The sequence below is a fragment of the Acanthaster planci genome, linkage group LG01 (genome assembly GCF_054643075.1).
Source record: "Acanthaster planci isolate LZ-2023a linkage group LG01, COTS_SCS, whole genome shotgun sequence".
Taxonomy (NCBI): Eukaryota; Metazoa; Echinodermata; class Asteroidea; order Valvatida; family Acanthasteridae; genus Acanthaster; species Acanthaster planci.
Genome location: NC_141777.1, coordinates 6,625,479 through 6,648,945, shown reverse-complemented (window position 1 = coordinate 6,648,945; position 23,467 = coordinate 6,625,479). Strand labels below are relative to the sequence as shown.

The following is a 23,467-nucleotide window of genomic DNA, read 5'->3' as shown; positions in this document are numbered from 1 at the left end:
TGACTTTTGACTAAAACAAACTGTTGACAGATTCATGTTTAAGCTTTCAAGAGTGTTTCAAATAATATAACAATCCCTGTTATATCAGACATCTGACAGTCTGACACTGAATGGACAAAAGATTATTTCTAGAAAGCGGGACTTCAAGGGTTTGCAGGAGAGAAGAGTCAATTGTTAATTGAGATTTAAAGGTTGAAAGATTGATGGAGTAACCAAAGAAAGACTAATGCATTATTTTAGGGAGACTGCCAAGGCCTTTCAGTTCATAATAAAAGACCAAATATTTGACAAACAGCACAAGACTGTGTATAAATGACCGTTAATCTCACTGGACTGCTCGGACTGACAACAAAGAACAAGCAATTTGGGTAAATGTACCACAGTAGGGACTGAGCACAAGGTCACCGGGTCTCTATGAAAAAAAAAATAAATAACAGTAGCAATATCATTTTGGCCGTTCTGAGCATTTGGCATTGTGTTCAAGCCCATGAAAAGCTAAATATACCAACAGAACAATGGTGCTCCACTGCGACCAACATCTGCTGGCTTTTACGGCACAGAGATCTGATTGGGCTAGACATTCAGGCATCATAACCAATTTTCCCCAGTTTTTCTTTTTTAGTTTGGAAGGAGGCTAAGAGAACAGGAAAAGTTCAGGGAATTGCTGGGGTGAGTTGATTACAGTCAAATGGTGTCTGTTGGCGAATCACAGGTAGTTTATCTTTCTCACATGTCGCAGGGGCTATGGGGCAGACCACACGTTGCCCCTACTTTGGCCACGCTAGTCGACATTCCTCACACCTCCCCCAACCCCAGCCAGCCAAACTCCGCTCCGCTTCATGTATCATTACACATTGACACTGTCTGATGAAGCCAGCAATGCAGGCCGGCCCAGACACAATCAAGTCCAAGGATGTGCAAAGCAAAACGATCTCCAACAACAAAGACCATCTGATTCTGACGAGGCGCCTGTCCGGAACAGTCAGGTACCTGGCATACAGAATGGCTTGATCATACTGATTTTCTATGGGAGACTTCAGGAACTTGACACCAATTCCCACATCACTGACTCCACAATCTTCTATATTCAAACACACCAGGAAGAATAATTTAAAAGACAGATGAAGGATTGAGGACTGTTTGAGTTAACCATATCATAGCTCATGTCACTATGTTTACCAATTTCTTTGTACATGTACCTGAACATGTACGAACTTCAATTTGCTTTAAATGTCAACAAAAATCTACTTAATAACTGACTTCTTACAGAAACTTTTATGGTAGCCATGTTGCATGGCAGTTCTTTTGTTCGACAGGGACACCTCCTTTATGCATACTCTGTGAAGCAAAAGAACTGTCCTGCAAGATGGCAGCCATGCAAAGTCTCTATGCATGGTGTAATAAAGCGGAATACAGCATGTCTGCTATCAATATACAGTACATAGGCCTATATCGATAAGGCAGGTGATCTACATGTACATGTAAGTTACAGTGGAGGTGTATACAGTCTTCTTCACACTCAATGTATTAAGTGCGCACACATGGGTAAAGTTGACATGTACATGTAAAGTTGCAGAATTCAAACGTAATTCATTATTTGGTACACTATTGCACAGTGGATTAATCACACTATCAATCAAATCTTCCAATTAAGAGAAAACAGCAAGACGACCTGACTTCATCCATTCACAGAATAGAGAATATGGGCAAAGGAACACACAAATTCATATGTTGCATTATCCAAAATATCTTTAATTATCAAATACATTTCAGTGCCATTAAAAGAGATTCCCCTAGGGCATTTGAACACCAGAATGTACAAAATATATGAATAGGTTGCAATTGGGGCACTGGGGAAATATAAGCTTTCTGCAATTTGGGGGGAGAGAAATTAAAAAAGGAAGATAATGGAACTCCTCTGAAATGCTGCCTCCCTCAGATGCCATCTGATACTGGACCATTTCCCTAACGGAAAGGAATAGGTGATTGGCCCTCATTGGTAATTTATGTTACAGAACAGGTGTTTCCCATCCAAGGGGAATTTTTTTTCAAAGTTCTAAAATCAGAGACATATAAAGGCATACAAGGCAAATAAGACTTGATTGCAGCGCAGACACATGGGACACAGTACCCCCACGAGAGACAAGCAGGAAAACCTACACAATCCTGAATCTGTGATAACAGGCCTTTGGCAAGGAAAGGAAGGGAGGTTTCATGTGTGCCATTGTGCAGGAGCATTTCACTGATATAACACTTACACTCATTAGTAAGACAAGACACGACAAACCTGACGTCAAAGGTTTCTGCCACTGTGTGGACTGATCAATAATTTATTCCCAGGCCAAACTAATCGGTTGGTGTGATTGCTACTGGACTGCAATTAATCAGACCCCAAGCCCGGACGAACAAAACAATAAAATCAGACAACACCCCCCTCCCCCAAAGAAAGCTGAGTGAGACGGCAGTGAGCAAGGTGGTTTGCTTAGTTCAGCTAAGCATTGGTCCAGATGGGCTCATAAGGGAAAAAAAAAGAAGAAAGAAATGGAGTGAAGAAGAAAAAATCTAATTTCCCTGAGCAGTGCTTTCAGCGACAGTATATGAGCCACTAGAGACTGCGTCCTTGGAATTCTGTGCCCTTGGTAACACCGCCACGCGCGCTGCAATGACGGCGAAAGCAGTAGTTCCAGAGCTAGCTACACGTGCAACGCGGTGGAAACTAATCGTAGAAGGTGTTGAGAATGCATTGAATGGTCCGCCAGTTCTAGCGTCAAAGAGGCAATACATAGGTTGAATGCAGATGGAGACTGCCACATGATGTGATTAATCAACAACACTGTCCCATTTTTTTTCCTTTTAGAGTTTTCACTTGCTCATTTTTTTTTCAGACCACAAAGACCTACATTCAGTCACCAAATCACAGATTCAGGATATCAGCTTACTCATTTTATTCATTAATATAAAAGGAAATTCAATGCTAAAATTTTCATTTAATTTGGACGAATGTGCAATAGCCACACTAACTGTGAAATCTTGTTCGACTCTACATGTTGTACATTTATGAGTTTTGTTTCTGATTCGCAGCATGTATTCTGCACAAGTACATGTACAGCGTAATGTGTTGCAGGGTGCAGTCCAACAATTCGAGCCGCACTAAAAACAGTACAAAATCAACATTGTTCAGGGCTCAGTAACATGCATTCCAACATCGCTGGGGTTTCTGAAACACAAATCTAATTATTGTCTGGTCCCTAATCTTTTATCTTCTGTTCAATTTTTTTGTGGGTAAACCAATGATTTTTTTGAAGCCTGCTTGCAGCCAGTTTTCAAGTGGCAGCCCTCAACTTTCTCAGACTCTTAGGACCATTTTGCAAACTGTATTTCTTAGCCATTCTGCTCTCAGATAGAAGCTCAAAGACCCAGGGAGTTGATCTTGGCAAAGATTTACACAATCTCACCATTTTGGGGGCCAAACAAGTGCCTTTTTCAATAGATACTGTTGAGGCACTTTTAATGCTAATGAGTTGGCCATAAATTCTCACTTGAATTAGTAGACTGGGCCCTTGCATCTCCATTTGGTCGGTGATTTATAAGTCAGATTGTTTCAATGTGAAGAGTACTGACACAACTTCCAAGACAACTTAAACCACATAAAGACAGCTAAGACATTTGCACCAGAGATCAAAAGGTCATGGGTTCGAATCCCATTTGAGTATAGCTTGCAAATTTTTAACAATTCTTCAGACAACACCAAGAATATATTGTTTATAAACTAAATGGCAATATGCCAAACATACATGATGAAAGAACATCTTTCTTCTCAGCTGCTGATAGCATGCAATTACTGAGGTTCCAAAAGTGGGGACACAATACCTCCCATAACCTGGCCTCTGTAACCATGACATCAAGGTCCCAACCACTGCATGCTTGTTGTCATGAACCGAGTTAGTTAAAAAAAAAAAAATTATCAACTGACATGGTATATAAACTTGAGACTTTGAAATGGCTAAATAATGACTAGCCACATCCCAGACCTGTCTGAACATAATAGAGCTGATAATGGCTACCATAAGAGCCATCCTGGATGTTAACCTCTTTACCATATGGTAGCCCTTCAAACACATGCAAGTGCTTTATTATTAAATTTCTGACAAACTAATAACTAAAAAAGGGGGATACAAAACATCGATTTCTTACAAATACCATCAGATGCTGAATTGGCAATCCAAGCTAGGTTCATCATTTTACAAATTGTTATAAATACATGCCTTAATTATTTGTAACATGAGATTTTTGTTTACTTTTGTTTACAATTAGAATTAAAATGGAACAAAACTTCTGTCATGTATTCATACAGAGACTTTCCTGAAAATGAAATAAAAAAGTAAAAATGTTTTTAACTACAACATAACTGATAAACCTTGTGAATCTACGATAAACGGTAGACACCCAATACATTTACTTGTACATAAATGTGGAATCTTGTAGAAACAAGTGTTTGTCAAGAAAACAGTTCTTTGAACATGGCAGTTGGTCAGTTACAGTGTACATGTATGTTCCAATAAAGTAGGCCAACAGTACTGCATAGTCCAAAAAAAATAATATGACTTCCTTGAAATGCAAGAGACAAACATTTCAATTCTAAACAGTCTACAGATACATGTAATGAATAGGTACATCACCTAGACACAAAAAGTCCTGAACATGTAAGTCTTGGAATGTGCATATACAGGTACTGTACATGTATCTTGCTTTTTTATCAAAGTGGTTCAGAATTGCAACAAGAACTGAACACAAAATCCTCTTTTCACATTATTCAAATTCATTCTGTCCACTTTATACATACATGTATGTGTAAACATCGCAAATTCCATTTCAACAAACGGAGACTGTTACAGTCAATAAACCTGTTCATGTTTTGTCATGTGCACAATGAGGAGAACGTCAATGCAATACAACCTATCAAATATGTTTTTCAAACAGTTTTGCTGTAGAATCTAAGCAAACAAGTCCATTGGAAACTGTACAATTGTCATACAGTCCATGTACCGGTACATGGACAGTAGCCTGCAAGGAAATGCCAAATTTGGCATACATGTAGAATTTGCTTAATTTTCAAAACTCTAAAACAGTTTTAGAAACTGAATTGTTTGAGAACGGAAATATCATAGCATCTACTGTACATACATAGCTTACCAGTGAACCTGGTCATCGCTCGGAGTAACACGGAAACTTAATGGTTTCCAGTTGTTGTGTTTGGGGTTGTACAAGACAAAGTGCAGATTCCAAAGAGAAAGGGATCTGGTTCTTCAGACTTCCCAAGTGCAGAAAGAAGCAAATCAAATGGGTACAGTACCGGTGTAAGTACGTTGAACATCAGTGCATGTTTTTACAAATGCACAGGTTGGCTCCAAGAACACTAACAATGTAGTTTATACTACTTACACTGGAAGGGGACCATGCTATGAAATGGCAATCTCGTGCGCACAGGAAAAATCATGATTATGAAGTCTTTTTACAGCACTAAACATCCAGCTTAGATTAGAAACTAATAGCAAAAATGATTTAATAGGATTTTCCGAAGAAAAAAATTAACAAAGCCAAAAAACCTGAGAGGAAATAATCATCAAAGTTACACCTCTGTACATTTTCAATGGCCCGCTCACACTTCTTGCCACCAAGGCCATTTGTGCGCATGCTTGCATAATTATAAATTTATCAGTGAAAAGGTCTAAAATTTGGTATAGAATTTGCCTCCAAAATGACAAGAAGCTTTCAATCTTAAATTACTTGCTATAAATAGAAAACAAGGCGGGGCAAAAACACTACATGAGTGTGCAACAGGAAGGTATTTTAAATAACATGTTCTGGTCTTACACAGGATGTTTTTCAACTTGGTGTGTCGGAAGCAATTTACATGAATGAAATGGTACGATGATTGAGTGCATGGAGGTGGTGTAGGCAATTGCCAGCACAAATGTTTGAGGGAACAAAATTAAATTTGCGGTTGGAAAATAAAATTGGAACAATTTGTACTTTGTTTTCCCAAAAGATGAACACTTAACAGATGTTAATGTCTGCAACTGCTCTGCCATGCTAGAATGAAACTCCCATGTAACCAGCACCTATCAGTCTCAGCCTGTATACAGCGTAGTAGTGAACATATCACTGTCACTGCAATGACTGATCACAAGGATATCATACATGTGCTAGAAGATGGGTCCATCAAGCTGAGCCAATGTACACTCTATTGGTCAAGACTTCCATGGAGCTTTAATGTGGACAAACAATATATTGTAATGGCCAAGATGAAATGTTCATAGTATTGTAGCTAAGTCAAATTACACCTCAAATCTCAGGTCCAGGGAGAGGGATCAGCAATTAGACAAGAGCATTTTTGTCACAGTTCATTTTAAATTAATCAGTGTTGTTGTCAAGGCCATCACAAGACCAGTCACATGACCAGTCACAAGACCAGTCACAAGACATGTCATAAGTAACAGGGTGAACAATGAAAAAAGAATGCTTTTGTTGCACGTCACTTGATTCGCTTGTGTCTTGAATCTTGACTGAAAGTCTTGGGTGAAGGTCTTGTAAAGGATTTATGATATTCCAACTACAATACTGACGTGAATGCAAATACATCTTCATGTAGCTTCAGACTTGAGACTGGATGATATGCGATGGGCTGGTGACATTTGACTATCTACATATATACTCTCACTGCTATACACTCTATAACCAGAATTAGCTGGGTACCAGTATCCAAACTACCGGTACGAATGACCAACCCCCTTCAAGGATTAGTCTCATCCTCAAGAGAATTCTTTCTGCACATACATGTACAGATTTATGTGGTCTTACTATTTTTACCTTACTTTCAAAAGGTTAGGGGGTTCTTAACTCTTATTCGAGTACATGTAGTTCCACAACTATCTACATGTACCACTTGTCATAGATATTTAACTGCATCAACAAAAATTAGGGGGAAAACAGCCACTTAAGAAAGAAAAAAAAAAATTCCAGTGTCTGATTTGTATTGAGTAAAGTCTAGGTTTCCATTGTGAGCCAAGGTTTGCTTTCAAAGGCTACAATTTGACTACAAGTTCTGGTATTTCCTCACCCTGGAGGGAAGTACTGATTTGCAGGTGAACGGCCGACCAAAGCCCATCTGGAGGCTGACAGATTTCAATAGGTATCCAGTATTTTTCTCTCCCCCCCCCTTTTTTTAATAATGCGGTCACAATGATTTCTGTGGATGGTTTTGACCCTGCAAGCTTCTCAGCAATTAAATCTGACTGATCTCGTTCTGGCGCAATCAGGTGTGAAGGTATGAGTTGGTGGTAGCCCAGAGGGGGTGGTGGGTGTAAGTGTGTGGGTTTGTAAATAACACGCCAAAAGGTTTGTGAACTTTTCGCGCATGTTAAGACTGTGTGGAAAATGGTAGCAAATCCTCAATGCTAATTTTTTAATTAGAATGAAGTGATTTCATCAAGAACTAGATTACGTTGTTGTCACATTGAAGCTATATGTACATATGCTGAATACATGAAGATATCTGGGGGAAAAAAACCAGAAATTGAAGACGTTGTTGACATCTCTCCTTTGCTTGAAGCGACACAGATGGTGAATTAGCTGAGGATTCAAACCATAGACAACCTGATTACTGGTAAGGGCACTAACTTCATAACAACAAGCTGGCCAAATGTGAACAAAAGATCTCTTGCTTACTAACAAGGACACCAACAGCATCCATGGCCAAAGAGTTTGCTGCAGTAGGGATGTGAACCCAAGACCTATTGCTTACTGGAAAGGACACCAACAGCATCCATGGCCAACAAACTTGCTGCACTAGGGATGTGAACCCAAGACCTCTGCTTACTGGCAAGGATGACAGTACAGACAACCTGATACTTGTAGCTGACAAGGACCATGAAAAACCACACAGCTTGCCTGAGTTGACCAACAATTTTAATTCTTGACAGGAATAAAATCAAACATAAGGTTGCACCACTATAATCAGCCTCTTTTCCAGTGTTTCCAAGTAAAACTTAGGTCACACAACCTATTAATTCTTTTAAAAAGGGAGGGGTTTAAAACACAAATGTACAGTTATGTACAGTACCGTATCCACTTCTCAGGCTATCTAAACTTCTGAACAAAGCCCTGCTTGAAAGAATTCCAAATTCCGAGCGCTGAGTGGTGTGACAATGGGTAGGTGAAGTGAAGTGTGATCACTTATCCCTTTTATTTTCATGGGCACTAAACCCAACCAACACTGAGACACGTTATTGTGGCATTTGGGGGAAGCAAAGGGCCATCGTTCAACCTACAAAAAAAGTGTGTGGCTAGACTTGTTGGAGCCATAAGCAGAGGAATGCACCAAGTTTGAAGGGTGGGTTTGATTTCCCAGTGACCATGAATATTCTACAATTGCCAATGACACAATATTAAAGTCAAGTCAGACTGACACCATCACATTTTGCTGTGCTACAATGAACATCATAGAATTTATGTATCACTGCAAAACATAGACCAGGACACGACCACAGTGCAGGAAAAAGTATATTTAACAACAGTGACATATCAGTAAATAGTACCAAAATCTCAGTTTACTTGTGAACCATTTAGGCTTAATAAACATGTATCAGAAAAGATGGCGTACTGCCAATTGCTTTAAATCCCAACTGGCAGATCTGAATTTTTCTGCCTTTGGGCCTCATTCTGCTGAAAATGCCAGGTCCTTTTGACTTTGCAACTCTAAATCAAGCTCGTTCAACCAAAACCCTGTAATTGGGTGATGTGTAATCAGACTTCTGTAAAAACTTTCCAGGAAAACTTTTACATGTGCACAGTAAGCAAAGCATTCAATATTCTGGACTGCTTTTGTTTGATTAGTGTCCAGCTCTTACCATAAACATACATCATCCTTGGTGTTGCCTTTTCCACAGTCATCACTCAGAGATGTGTACACTGACCATCTGTTAATATCACACTTGCAGCCAGGCGCGCATGTAAGTTTGTGTTTAATATAGGCCAGGCACACTCATGGCACCAAGCCGCGGACTTGACTTGCTCACAGTTCTGTTTCACCAGCTGTCCTTGGAGGGGTTTGCGACATCAGTCACGGCCGATTTGGTCGGCTGGGGCTAGCCAGCCGAATGAGGACACTTGCAAAAAAAGGCTTTTTCTTCCTGAGATGCACTGCCAAAACCTCTGGTTTCAAATCAAACAAATCTTGGCTACATGAGGCATGCATAGGCAAACTTGTTGGTCCAGGTTCAATACTGACAGAAAACTACATCACAAAGTAAAAACTGGTCTTTGTTACTGAGTGAAAATGATCAGTGTGAAATAACCTTAAAAATGAGTTGTCTTTAAAAGTAACAGGAAAATACTTTACTTTAAATGAAATGAATCAGGAAAAAACCAAAATTTAAAATGCTGACGCACACACATGGATGCAAAGATCTTAAGTTTAGCCTGGTTTCCACAAACAAACTCAAACAGCACACAAGACATCAAGACACAGTCATGGAAGAGACGCTGTGTGTTGTCATTCCATAATTAAAAAATTGAACAAAATGGCACCCACAAAAAATGCATTCTTTAGATGGCAATACCACCTCTTGAAGCGAAACTGGTGCTCCAGTTTTTACAGAGAAAATGAGCAGAATGAGTGCTACAAAGCGAGAGGGACATCATTGTATGCCCATCATGCCAGCATGCGTGTCTGTACCGGGGTACCAGTATAGGCCTTTTCTGGCAACACAGCAGAGATAGTCGACAAAGTTGAACCTGACCCAACTTCCCCGACCATCTGTGTCGATATTTGTGTTTGTCATGATAAAAATGTTCCGTATCACTGCATATGCCGGGGACAGATCAGCGATGCTCTCTGCTTCTCTTTACATTGATATAGAAACCAGGCATTACTGATGGTGCTATGTTTTGTTTTCTATACATATGACGCGCGCACACCACACACATAGTAATTTTTAGAACGAAGCTTCCCTTGCAATGTGCCTTTGTATGTCTTGGACTTCAAGTCAAATATAATAGTAGCAGAAAAAAGCAAATATCATGTGACACACTCTGGGCCAATCAAGAGAGAAGTGTTGAAACAACACCTAGGTTATATATACACAGAGCATACAGCACATGGACCACTACCGTACTTCACTGGATGAAATGAAGACATCCTACCTAGATTATAGTTTTTGTATTTTTCTCACCAAAAGAATGAATCATACATGTACAAGGCGGGGAAACATCTAATGTAATTTTCTGCAAACACACAACATCGAAACTACAAGTACATGTACAATAATGTACAACATACATAACAGTTTGTGTTTTCAAGGTACAGTCCCACATTTGCAGCTGTCCATAAAGTAACTGCTAACATTGTTGAAAAACACAGCTTCAGGATACCTGTGGTTATGGGAATGAGCTCCCTGTGGAATAATTCTTCCAGGTAAGGTAACATACTGAAGAAAGCCATGGAAGCTAGAAGATGATTTCTAACAATAAGATGCATTTTGGGAAATTGCCATGGTAGTTTATTTTTAATTTAGCGAAGCACACGTAAGCAGTGACACAATACACACACGCCCCTAGTTCTTATAAGTCATTATAATTCAGGTATGTCACCAGCTGAATGATAGTGTGTCCTAGATCCCGAATTCAGTTGCACTTCAAAACATGACTCTGCAACTTTGGATTAGAAATCCAGATCCTAGAATGCTGTTTTGCTAAAAAAAATACAGCATTCACTATATCCGAGTTCAGAAGGTTACATGTAGTTGTAAAGCACCCTTCCTTCGATTTGAGCATTTTTTGCCCCAGACTCCAAAGTGACAAATAACTGTACTGTACCTTTACAAGGGCCCTGATGTTTAAAGGAAAATAGCCAACATATTATATCATGTTACTGGCATGTGTGCTGGGAGAAAAAGTAGCTGCATTTCTAGATAATGAACAAGCAAGATGACATTATATATGTAGTTTGATGAGTTATATATACTGTGCAATTTATGAAAAAAGCTACTGATTGAAAACGATTGATGAATCCTTTTTTTTTTTTTTTAGGAAAGACAGTCTAGGAAGCATCAAATCACAAACACAGCTGGGAACTATTTGCTTACATCCTCTCCTCACCCATTTTGTCATTTAAAAAAAAATGATACCCATGCTTGCTTTTTGTTCAAATCAGTAAAAATATCTACATATGACAATTCTCCACCTGGGTAATCTGTCTATTTCTCTAGCACTGGCTGTAAGGTTTCTAGAAAGCAGGACCCTGGTACTGATGTTTGTTCAAGGTGGGGCATCCATGGGTGCCATGCACCTGTGAACTCAACTTCTTTTTCCTCTGTAAAAGTCTTCCTCCACAGATGTTTCAGATGGGGGTTGGGAAACCTAAAGCTTCCTGCTTATGACTCCTGCAGACGTCTTAATCACATCACAGTGCTTGGCCCTCAGGAGCCAATGGCCTCCAAGATTCTGAAAGCAGACCTACCTACCGGTACATCTTGGTCTGGTTCCTGTAATCAAGTCAGTTACAATAGAGTCCACCTTCCAACATGCATGAAATGAGCCTGAGGTCTCCTGCCTGTGCATACTGTACATGTAATGTCTGACTGCTGGCAAGTCTGGTCAATGATCACAATGATAACTATCTTCATGAAAAAATGACCTGCAGTGAAACAGGCAGTGTTGATATTATATTAATGGAAGACATTCTTGTACATCTTGCCAATGAGTGATACCTGCGTGCATGAACGAGGCAATTTCAACAGCTTCCAATTACGAATTTATCACAAAACTAAACACTGTGCACACACACATACATCACAACCTGACACAAATCTCTCCACAACACGTCAAGTATGCACCCATACCAGGGAGAGCTCACAGGAGAAAATCTCGACCTATGGACCACAGCGAGGGAGGCCCTTCAGGTAGAGGCTGAGGCATGAACTACCATCTCTCTCTCTCTCTCTGTAGACAGAATCACAGGGAAGTGATCAATCACTAAGGGGGTTATTGGCGGCCAATCAATCAATGTCAGCCTGTCACCTGGACAGAGTCCCCTGCCATCAATCATTTCCATCTCAACCCCCTCCCACTGTCAACCAATTTTCAGGGCCTATTGAAAACAGAACCGGTATCTCTCCTCCCACGTGCGTGAACGTGGCAGGATTACTTTTTGTAGATGAGCTGTTCTGTTTGGAGACAAGGTTGCATGAATCCACACTCCTTGTATAAGTTTGACGGGGGGGGATTCGGGGCCAAAAAGAAATCCCAGCAGAGGGACTGTAACGATGAGAACACAAAACTCTGCCTTTTCAGGGCTTTGAACAGCTGACAAGGAATGAGATCCCTCACAAAATGTCATGATTATGAGTGGTTTACACTTGGTTTCTGTGCAAAGTGCTAAAAAGGTGTCAACCTGCTGCACGATCAGGACTCTAAAATTCTGCAAGTCTGGAATCAAGAACCTGAAAAAATCCTGAGGAATCACATCCCAAGAATGATTGATGCAAGGCTACAAAAACCTGCTGGTTTCTACGAGCATCGAGTACATTGTACTTACATATTGTCAGTATCAAGAGCAAGGTGAAAACTTCAGTCCTTTACCTTAGGCAATCACATTCAAACATTTCTCAGTAAAGTTCCACACTACCTTCTCACTTCAGGACCAGCTTATTACACACACACACCACAAACACACACACAAGAGATCGCCTGAACACATCATGAATTTAAACCACTATGCAAATCACATCACATTTTTGGATTTCACCAGCTTTCTTGCATACAGTATTAAGTTGCAGGAAGACAGAGAGAACGGGGAGCTGTGTTCCCCATTAGCAATACGTATACAATGGGAAAATGTTATTCATTTGTTGGGGGGAGTTGCAACAAAACTAGTTTTTGAATGTGAACTATCAGTAGGCCCCAACTAATTCTTTTGTTTGAGAGGGGATTCAATTGGTTACAAAGGTTCAACTTCAGCACTTCAGTTAGCTTCCCATGATATTCAAGATTAATGGTAAAACACAAACCTGGTCAGTATTTAGTACAGGTGTAATAAGCTTTTAATTTCATTCAAACTTAATTTTAATTTACAGCTGTTCTTAACTCTTGCTGAACAGGGTATTTCCATCACTGGATGACATACATACCGGAATAGCACATTGTTACTGCTGTCAATTCTCTACAGCTTAAAGCATGGTACAATAACGAACCTGAAAATATGGATTTGGTTGAATTTTACTGCAGCGGTGAAAATCAATGAATTAAAATGTACCCGACCCCTAAGATTGTGTGGAGAATTATACTGGAAGAGGATTCAGGACTGTTATTTATAGCTAACCTGTTGCCATGAGGATAATCCATGATCATGATCATTGCTAGATGTACATGTAACTGACAAGTTGTACATGTACACGTATGCATGTGCCAGTATATACAAGTTGCAGGTTCACATTTGGGTTAAGAACTTTGCATTATCATTTTCCCTTCAAGTATTTCACAAAGTCCTCACATAAATCTTCATGACAAGAAGTGATATCAGTCCCAGGCTCCGTCCATTTAAATCACAAATCTGAGCACAAAAATTCTTCTCATAAATTCAATTGCAATCTGCATACATGTAGAGTGCTGGTGTAGCACAGTCACATGTGAATGCATGTAGGGACTGGTACATGTACGACATATCAAGACTTGAGCAGCCTGACAATTCCTACCATCCCCCACTCTATCTCCCTGACAATTGGCTATTCAAGGCATGTACACTTGAACGTAGCCAAGCACAAATACAGCCAAGGCCACCTACTCAAAAAAAAGCCTCTCTCAGAGTTTGTTTATACTGCGCCAGGGAGGACTTTCAGACTAGGCTTTCCAGCCCTGGATTGCCTGGTTCTGAACTCCCAGCTCCCCTCTAACGGCTTATGCTCTCCAGCCTTATACGAGGCCAGGGCCGACTGTATTGTGCTCAGTGAGGAGAGAAAAACCCGGCCGGGCGTGTGATTGCTCGACGAGGAAACATGACGCCAGAACATCTCAGCCGACAGATCTGGATCACAGACAACTCGCACATTTCGGCAGATGACGCGTGAAAGAAGCGTGTGATTTTTATTTGAAATGGCAGATTTCTTTTTCCCTAAATTAAAGGGTCTGGTTCACCACTAGATTGGAGGCAGAGTGGCTTCCCTAATTTCTGGAAGCCATGCAAAATTTCACAAGAACTATACCAAACCACATTAATACATAATTGGACCGTAAACCAATATTCCTGATTAAACATACCTATCAAATTGACACCAGTGCATTATTTATGCTTGCCCTTACCATGAGTTTCAAACATAAGGTGGAGTTCTATCTTTTGCAGATGTCAGAGAATCGATGAAGGGCAAACACTTGTACATGTTTCTGTGTTGTGTTTATCTATGGAACAAGTACCCAATTATCTGCAAGGTTTTCCCTGGTACATACATGTAGAAGCCAAATGGCAACATGCTAGGCTGCATACAGTACCGGTATACATGTATAGTACATAACTGCATTAATTAATTGAATTCCAAAGTGCTAGCTTAAATTTCAAGGTAGTCTGTAATTCAGGGAATTTGTGACACCGGTACTTTGCACAATTCTTCTAATTTCAGTGTGATTTTACATACACCCAAGGGGATTCTGAGGGTTAATAAAAATCTGTTAATGTAAATTTGACATTACTCATCAGGATTTTTTCTGTAGCTACTTTCTTTTTTTAAGCATCAAAATTTTCAAACGATAGCGTACACAATATACACCACCACATAATATGTACATGTGTAAATTTGTGCTTATGTACATGTGCACCTGCTCCTTTTTGTCAGAATAAACAATATGTGATGGATAACAGTGTAACACAACATAATTCATACAATATACCACCACCATCAAATGGGCCATAAAGTTTCAGGACCATTTTTATATGCAAGATGCCAGTTTGCCATTATTCCTTCGGACAATGAGCTCAAAATATAACTACCCTTTCAAGTCAAATGTACATGTACATACATATGCACATGTACATGTGTTGTACACCAAAGTAGCCAAACCTTGCTATCTTTTTCTGCAAGCGTCTTGCAACAACCACTTTACTGACCCCTCCTTTCCCCTCCCCACAAACCCGATCGATTTGAGTGACACCGGTAATTTGAGGCAATCAATTAGGGAATATAAAGTCCATTGGAAATCAATTCTTGACCTTGATGGAAGTCAGATTATTCCCCAGAGCTGAAACAATCGGGAAAATGCAGCACAGAGAAGGATGGAAGGTACACATGGATAGTACCATTATTACAATGAACTCAACCTGTATTATTTTTCAATTATAAGACCAAGGTATATGCAATCCCAAGCAATGCTCTGATAGTATGACAACTGCTACCAGGACATGTTTATTTCCCTATATTTTTTTAAGAGTCATATTTTCTGTTGGACTGCCCCATCGATATCTTTGTCCCAAACAGGTGCAAAATGACTGAGGTACATGTGTATGTAGCTTTGCATGGACATCAAATTCAGAAATACAACACGTTGGTTACATGTACATGTACATACATGTACTGTTCTGCGCATAAACCTGTTATTTCTGTGTGATTGGTTAATACCATTTAAAATGTTGAAATCAGATGTAAATACATTAAGGGTCAGGGACAATGAAGTGCCAAAGATGACAAGAAGCATTGTGAACTTTATTTTTATCAAGTTAATCTTTGAACATACATGTATTTGAAGTGTTGTCCCTTCAGTATATTGATATACCCGGTAAGTTTTTTCACCCCAACAACCACTAAACACGGCTGTAAATTTGGAAAAAATGTTGCATTCTGACTCCACTTCAGCTACAAAGTTACAAAGTTGTCTACAAAATCTATGGGGGGTGAAGAGAATTTCCCAACAACATCGGTAAATGTTTCTCAGTCCAGAATTTGTGTCTGTCCAGCATTTCTGTAATGACTGACTTTTATTGAGATGATATATGATGAGAAAAGTGGAGTCAGGATGCAACATTTTTTCCGGGAATTTTTCTTCAAATAATGAAAAAATCAGAGAATGAGCACAATCGATTAAAGTTGATCCTTTAAAAATAACTGTGAAAAGGAAGGTACAAGTGGTTCCATGTCTTCAAGCACAAAAAATTCCCCAAAAATGTGAAACTTACCCTAGGATTTAGCTGTCAAGATGGCAGCTACCAACAGTACAATGTACTCCGACAGGTGACAAAAAGATCAATTCCTCAAGAACCTCATGGGATGCTCCTCAAATGTATTTATTCAGTTCTGCAAAAAATATACCAAAATAATTCCATACATGTATTTAAACTTTTGGATTTATTTAACTCTAACCTAATTGTAAAAATTTCTTAAAGATGTACATGGAAGAAGTCTTTTCTTTATTGTTCAGATTACCATAACAACATGATGAATTTCACCACGATTTGAGAGTAGCCACAGCCTTTAAACGAACAGTACAAAATTTTTGTGTGCTTTACACATTCACCCAATGCACTGGATATTTTGGCTCCATTCTGACACAAGAGGGCACTATGCGACTTCAACAAGAAGCAGCAGACCAGTACACAGCTGAACTGTGTATCATTGAAATTCAACATATTCAGTTTTCTACAATATATACATGTACATGTATATGTTAATCTATTGTTGGTGAACCATTTACATCAATGGGAATGATCTCTGACATTTTGTTTTTAATCAAAGTGGTTTTTACAGCATTTGCATTAATATTCTATTGTCCTTGGAGGTTTTTCCATTAATTAACTGGGCCAGGATTTGAGCCAGCAACCTCGAGAACCCTTATGAGTGCTCTACCAACAGAGCTACCATACCCAGCCCTGTGTTGGTGGTTCTTCCCATATGTCAATATCTTTGCTCAGAGGTACTGGAAGCCATACAACTCAAAACACCATATAGCCATGACCACACCCCAAAGACACCATTTATAGCCAAATATCTAAAGAGTGTTCAATTGCTCATGGAAACACTGCTTTTTTTCTCCTTTTTTTAAAACACAAATCAACAAACGAATCAAATGAGAGAACTGACCAGGCACTTACATCATTAATTATAAAGACAAACACAGTAATTTTGTTTTCTTCTTTGCAACATGTGTTTTATATTAAATATTAATCTTCACATTTTAATAAATGCTCGGTTATCATTCTCCGATTCTGGTACAAAGTAAAAACATGGCCATTCTGTTGCATTACAAGAGCGCACAGGTACCATCCAGTGTGGATAACAAACACTGCTAAGGTTGACTCAAACTCAGAACTTTCTATACTGCTACATGTACTTCAGACATTCCAACTATTTCTGACAGAAGAGGAGAAATCTTCACCTTTTTAACCTTCACTTCCATGGATGGGGTAATGCCATCTTGCACAGACTTTTCTTGCATTAGACACACTCAGGGTACTTAAGAGAAAGGACAAACATGCCTTCATTTCCCTTAGTTCTCAACTAATGTTAGATTTGGAAATCAGCAATTCTGAAGAGGACCTAATAAGGACAAATGTATACATACCAGTTCATGTATGTACAAATATGCAATATTTTAACCAAGTTCACTCAACAATGAACAGAATACAAGTCACAGTATATGTACATGTAGACCCACCTACATGTACATGTAGACCCACCTACATGTACATGTAGGTTCCACATTTACACGGCTAACTTCAGAATTCCCCAGACTCCCAGCATCAAATTAGCAAAACCCTTAACACATCAAATGAGGAACAGGAAATGGTGACTGATCACTAATATAATATAGTGTCCTCAGAGACATTTCTTGTAAATTCTATGGACTGTGAGTTAAAGTCCAGCAATCACAGGGGGTCTCCTTCTTTTTTAACCCTTCACCCCTTTTTATGCAAAAACGGCAGGATTTGGAACTGTTGCTAATAGGACTAAACAAGTCTTTTTCTGATTGTTTCCGCCATGGAGCAGTGACCCAAGAAAGGAAAAATAGTCGTAAGAATGTTGTGATACAGTCATGGGTAGAACGCAAGTTGCACATTATCACTACCCACATGCAGGTGTATTTCTCCTTCATCTTTGTCCTTTTCCTCTTAGTGAACAACAAACTAAGGAGCTTTTCCCCAAGATTTCATTTTACATTTATATCAAACATTTTTCTCAGTTCAACAAAGGGAGGACACAACCACATGTCAGGGTGCATGTACAGTGTATGTGTATTCATTATGCACCATGCAATACTTGTAATTTGTATAAATAAAGCATGCTGTGAATTTTAAACAGGTATTAATTAACACCCTTTAGATAAATAATTAAACGAGTAACCCCTTCCCTTACTCTACTAATATCCAGGCATGATGCTCTTAAAGGACAAGTTAAATAAATAACAAAGGTCTGTCGAAAGAAATGACCTATAAATGTAAGCTTCAGGCACAATTAAATATTTCTGTTTGCTTTTTTTGATCATTAGGTACTGATAGCATTCCTGGCTATTTCAATGAATTTTGAATATTTGAATTTGTCAAAGACAATTTTATGTACAATTAGACAAACCAACTTAGTCATTTGCACGTACATGGTACCATCCAATTTTAAAGTTACATATACATCAACAAATTTGAACACCGGTTCAGAAAACTAGTCTAAGCTGTTTCTGCATAGCAAACTTGACTTGTACAGGTACAGTATCAATCACTTTCAAACTTTCACAGAGTAGAGCCTGGTTTCCATACAGACACGAAGAGACAAAGAGAGCAACCCTGATCAGTTGCCGTCGATAAGCAAACACTTCATCCCAACCGATGCAAACAGGGACGGCGACAGTTGGCACAGTTGAAGTTGATTCAACTTTGCCAACTGTCAGTGTTGAGTCACTAGAGTAGGCCTATACAAACACGCATGCTGGCATGCCAGGCATATAACAATGTGCCTCTTGCTTAGTACCATTCATTTCGCCCATTTTCTCCTTTTTACCAATATATGCTGCCCCAATTTTCAACAGAATAGCTGACCATAAGCAAAATAAATCAAACTGGAGTATCAGTTTGGCTTCGCTAACAAAGGCATTTTATGCCAACATTTCCTCCCCCTACATTAAGTGTGGGTCTAGAGAATACCTACCCAAATGCCAAGAATACATGTTCACATATAAACAAGGAAGAGTGTATAAATTTCAGAAATAGTGAACAAACTTCATAATAACTTGTCGTCCGTCCTACAGGAGGTCCCTTTGACCTCTGCGCTGCGGACAGGACTGTCCTGCCATTTGTGGTGTCACTCTGCAGGACATCCCTCAAGTTGCAGGAGGTAGAGGGCAACCTCCAACATATGCAGCTTTGCAGGTGTCTGCAATGGAAACGTCTCGAGAGTAAGACCAAGATGCAAATACTGCTCTTACATCACGTACCCTGATGTACTGTTGACTATGTTCATCAGAGCTTGACGGCCAGACTGGATTAGCAAATCTAATGACAAAGCCCGTCCAGCGGGCACGAGTGACTGATGCCGCTGGACAGTATGGTCTCATGACAGTGATAAGCGATGGGTTTATCGTCCCTCTCATGGTATCATTTTAGTCTGACTAAGTCAGGTACCACGTCTGGACACGAAGAGGGCATGAAAAGTTTATCCACATCGTCTTCAGTATGTAAGGAGAAGGAGAATGCAAAGATATCCTACGTTGTTGGACCCGGCCATGTAGATTGTCCGCAGGTCAACTGCATGATCCCTTATCCTTTCCCCTGATGTGGCTTTGGTTGACAGTGCCAAAGAAGAGGCAAGAAAGCCACAAGACTTACTTGAAGACAGAGATGGCATTATCATGCAGAACCCCTAGCATGACTGTAGTGAGGTCTGGACGGAAAGGAGAACTCTCTTTTTACATCCCAGGCATTTACCTAAGTAAGAGGGAAAGAAATGAAATACGTCAGACACAGAGACAAAGACTTCATGTAACCTAGATAAAGATGGTGTCAGTCTTTATTGAGCAAGGAGTTCTTAACGGAAGGCTTGCTTAGTCGGATGCTTAAGTTGTCTTTAGCAGCAGTGCATAACACCGGAATGTGCGGAGGGGTGTTGAAGACGTTCATGCCAAATTGAAGGTAAGCCATGTCCTGTACCCAGCGTGGCCGCTGCCGCCCCAATTGTGACAGAAGACTTTGATCATTTTCACGCACGCATGAATAATAAATGGCCAGCGTAGAGGAGTCATGACGTTTGTGACATGAATAACTCAAGAAGGAGCATCCATAGGAGCACACCCCGAGAAAAGAACTCATCGTAGTACATGATGAACTTGACTGAAGGAAAATGCTAATTATTTCCGTTCCCGGAAAGGATCTCTGCAGACAAAAACCCACTTAAATATCCGAAATCTTGCTGTGAATCAACAACTAAAAGCATTTCTTTCAGAAACGGACAGGGGCTGACAAAATGCCCCTCTTTGTTTCGATCACGCTGGGCATCATCGGAAGAGAAGGCCTGGGATGCCATCACAACAATAGTCAGCTCACAGGGGGCCTAATTTTGACGGACCTTGTAACACGCCCACTTGAAGTAAACATGCGCTCGATGATGTGCGGTACGGCAAGGCCGCACAACAGAATTTGTGGTCACATGGAACCACGTAAGTGGGGGCCACAGAATGGTCGTTCTGCAGATCACAGGGTTGTACGTGGTGAGCTGCAGTGGAACCAGATTCGCACAACTTCTTACGGAGGGCCCCTTTGGAAAAATCCAGATTACGGGGTGCCAAGGGGAGTGTAAAAATGCCATTGACTTAAAGATCGTTAGATTCGGATGTCTGGGGATGCGGAATGGAGAGACACAGCAGTAGGTCTGCACCATGATGGCAGAGCTAAAAAAGATAGGAAGACTGCTCAAGAAACACTATTTGCTCATTTTTGTCTGGGTGCCTGGTGACGTAGTCTCAAATGTCGGTAGGTTTAAGCCTGTAGCAGCAAGGTAAGGCGTGGATTCACTTCCAAGTGGCCTGAGCAGGCCTACTGATGCCGGCAAGAAACACCCCTAGAAGGCTGTGATGGAGACTCAGGATTGGGTCCACACACCGATGGCATATTCACCAGGGCAGCAATCCGGTAAGTTGGCCCAGAAAGTGCTACTGTCTGGATTACGTCTGGATGCCCACGCCACAGATATGTCAGAGGCTACACGTAGGTGGCATCTGCGTGTTACAGCCACCTGGGTAAGTGGGGTCATGGCTCACGTTCCTCTGAGGAGGGAGCCCGATGGACTATCGCAATATATGCATCTGCGAAAACAGATGACCATAGATAATACAAGGTCATATTTATGACCAGGAATTTTTTGTTGGTAAAGTACCAAGGACCTTGTTATCACAGTTTTCCACTGTAGTTGCCTTGGAGACATTCTTCCTAAAGGCCCGAGATAAAGGGAAGGTGACGAGGAGATGCACAGCGCGCATTAGCCGGATTAAAAGAAGGAGTGGTCCAGCAGGGCGAAGAGCCTACTTCATGCTTGGGAGCCCCGTTGCAAGAGTATCTGAAGACGTGGGGCGGTTGGCTGACTGGTACAGGCATGGTCGGTGTCTTCCTCCGGAAGGGAGGTTAACAGAGGATTGAAAATCTGGAACATATCATAGGGGTAAGGACGCCAATGAAATTGACGTCACGTTCAACCAAAGACATGGTCCCCTCTTGGACTGAAGTAAGGCCATGCTATAGTCAAGAGCCGAGGGTGTCCCATAGATTGGCGGGTGGTTAAGCAGAGGACAGTCAGGCTGGACCAGACTCAGACGCGTGTCAAGTTCTGGCTAGAGACTAGAATATCTCCACGCATGAACGATCAAGCTGGAGTTTTGGAAAAATTGGCTCGGAAGATTCCAGTCATGCCTTGTTGTTTAAACAAGCCGTGACTGATGTCCTCCTCTGGTGGAGCGGCTGACGGCAGACGGAACATTTGAATCATGTCTCGCTGAAGAAGATGGAGGTGGCAATCGGACGGAGTGAAGGCAATGATGGAATGAACTTCGTCATCCTCGAAAGACAATGCTGGTTGTCTGGTCGGGAACAGGGCTGTGCCTCGTTCCGAGCCATGTGCAGTCCCTTGGGGAGCGGCCTGCTCCTGCGGGAGAATGCCCAGCTGGTGCAATTCCAGTGTGGAACCCTGTCCCTTGTCATCATGGCTCACGGCCAGAGAGAGCGGAAGGGGCTGGTCTGCCAGAAACGGGTCTGGGGCATTGCAGGCTGGTGGCGGTCCAACGTCAAGGTGGCAAGCGATGGTGGTCAGAACTTCATGATGAACTGGAAGGCTGACCTCCGAGCCGCAGAGGTATGTTCGTGGTGGTCAAGGCGGTGCTACTTCTTGGGTTTCAGGGAATTCGATGAAGAAGAGGAGTGCTTGTGCTTACCAATGCCCGGTGGCAGGTGACCCAGTGGCAGAGGAAGCAGACAGGACAGCGGTAGGTGGAACACCCGGGCACATTCCCGGTCAAGGTCAACGGGAACTGCAGAATTCCAGGCAGAGGGACCAGGAGAATTGAGGTCTGATGACCTGGTGATGTCCAATCGAAAGCCCAAGCCACGGATGGGCTGCGGTGGCTTGAAGCTCAGGCGGCAGGCAGCCCAGTGGTGCAGGTGGCAGATGGGGCCACCAGAGGCAAAATCCCCGGGGTGCGTTCCCGGTTGAGGTCAATGGGAACTGCAGAAGCAGGAGAAATGAGGTCTGATGACCCAGTGATGCCAAGTTGAAACCCCGAGCTGCAGTGGCTTGAAGCCCTGGTGGCGGGCAGCCTAAGGGTGGAGGTGACAGGTGGGGCTGCGGAATGCCAGAGAACGTTCCCAGTCAAGGTCAGCGGGAACTGCAGAATTCCAGGTAGAGGGACCAGGAGAAATAAGGTCTGATAATCTGGTGATGCCCACTTGAAGCAGATGGGCTAAGAGGGTTTGAAGGAAGGCTCCGCTGGACCTGAAGAGGAATTAGCAGGTGCCAGGGTGACATGGCTCGATGGCGCAACAGGCAGGGTGGGCTCCGGCACTCACGGGGAGCCTGGCCCAGTGATTTCAGTATCTGGCAAGAGGGAGTACGCATGGGGGTGGTCAGAGAAATGGTCTTTTTTGCCGATGTCAAACGGCGGGTGGTACGCGCCGGGGGAACGCTGGCTGGAACGCCGCGTGGATTCCTCTGGGCCATGTCGGGTGAAGGACATGGCATACTTCACAATGATGGTAGGACAGGCCCAGGAGATGTCTGATAGGGTACTCTTTCTGGAGTCCCGGCTGGCTCGCCAGGCCAACAATTGACCAAGGAGACAGGGTAGTCGCCAGGTCCTGGCGGTGTCCCTGCTCGGGTCCACCACAGTCAACCATGGAGCTTCCCCATCAGCTCCAAGAGGCCGAACGAACCAGGGGCTTGGCCAGATCCTGGCTTGAACCCCC

General features: G+C 41.6%; 1 protein-coding gene across 11 annotated transcripts in view; it reads right to left on the bottom strand.

The window, feature by feature from the left end:
• The window catches only part of LOC110988624 (vitamin D3 receptor B-like), a 233,606-nt gene that overhangs the window by 157,229 nt on the left and 52,910 nt on the right, over window positions 1–23,467 (bottom strand). For 7 of the 11 annotated variants that reach the window (XM_022252358.2, XM_022252367.2, XM_022252406.2 and 4 more), the window contains one exon: window positions 16,217–16,334. The exons of 2 other annotated variants lie outside the window; for them this stretch is intronic. The gene's annotated coding sequence lies outside the window, so the exon portion shown is untranslated. Of the gene's footprint in view, window positions 1–11,900; window positions 12,001–16,216; window positions 16,335–23,467 lie in introns of all 11 variants that reach the window. 2 more of the 11 variants (XM_087143361.1, XM_022252397.2) reach the window with 1 other exon arrangement.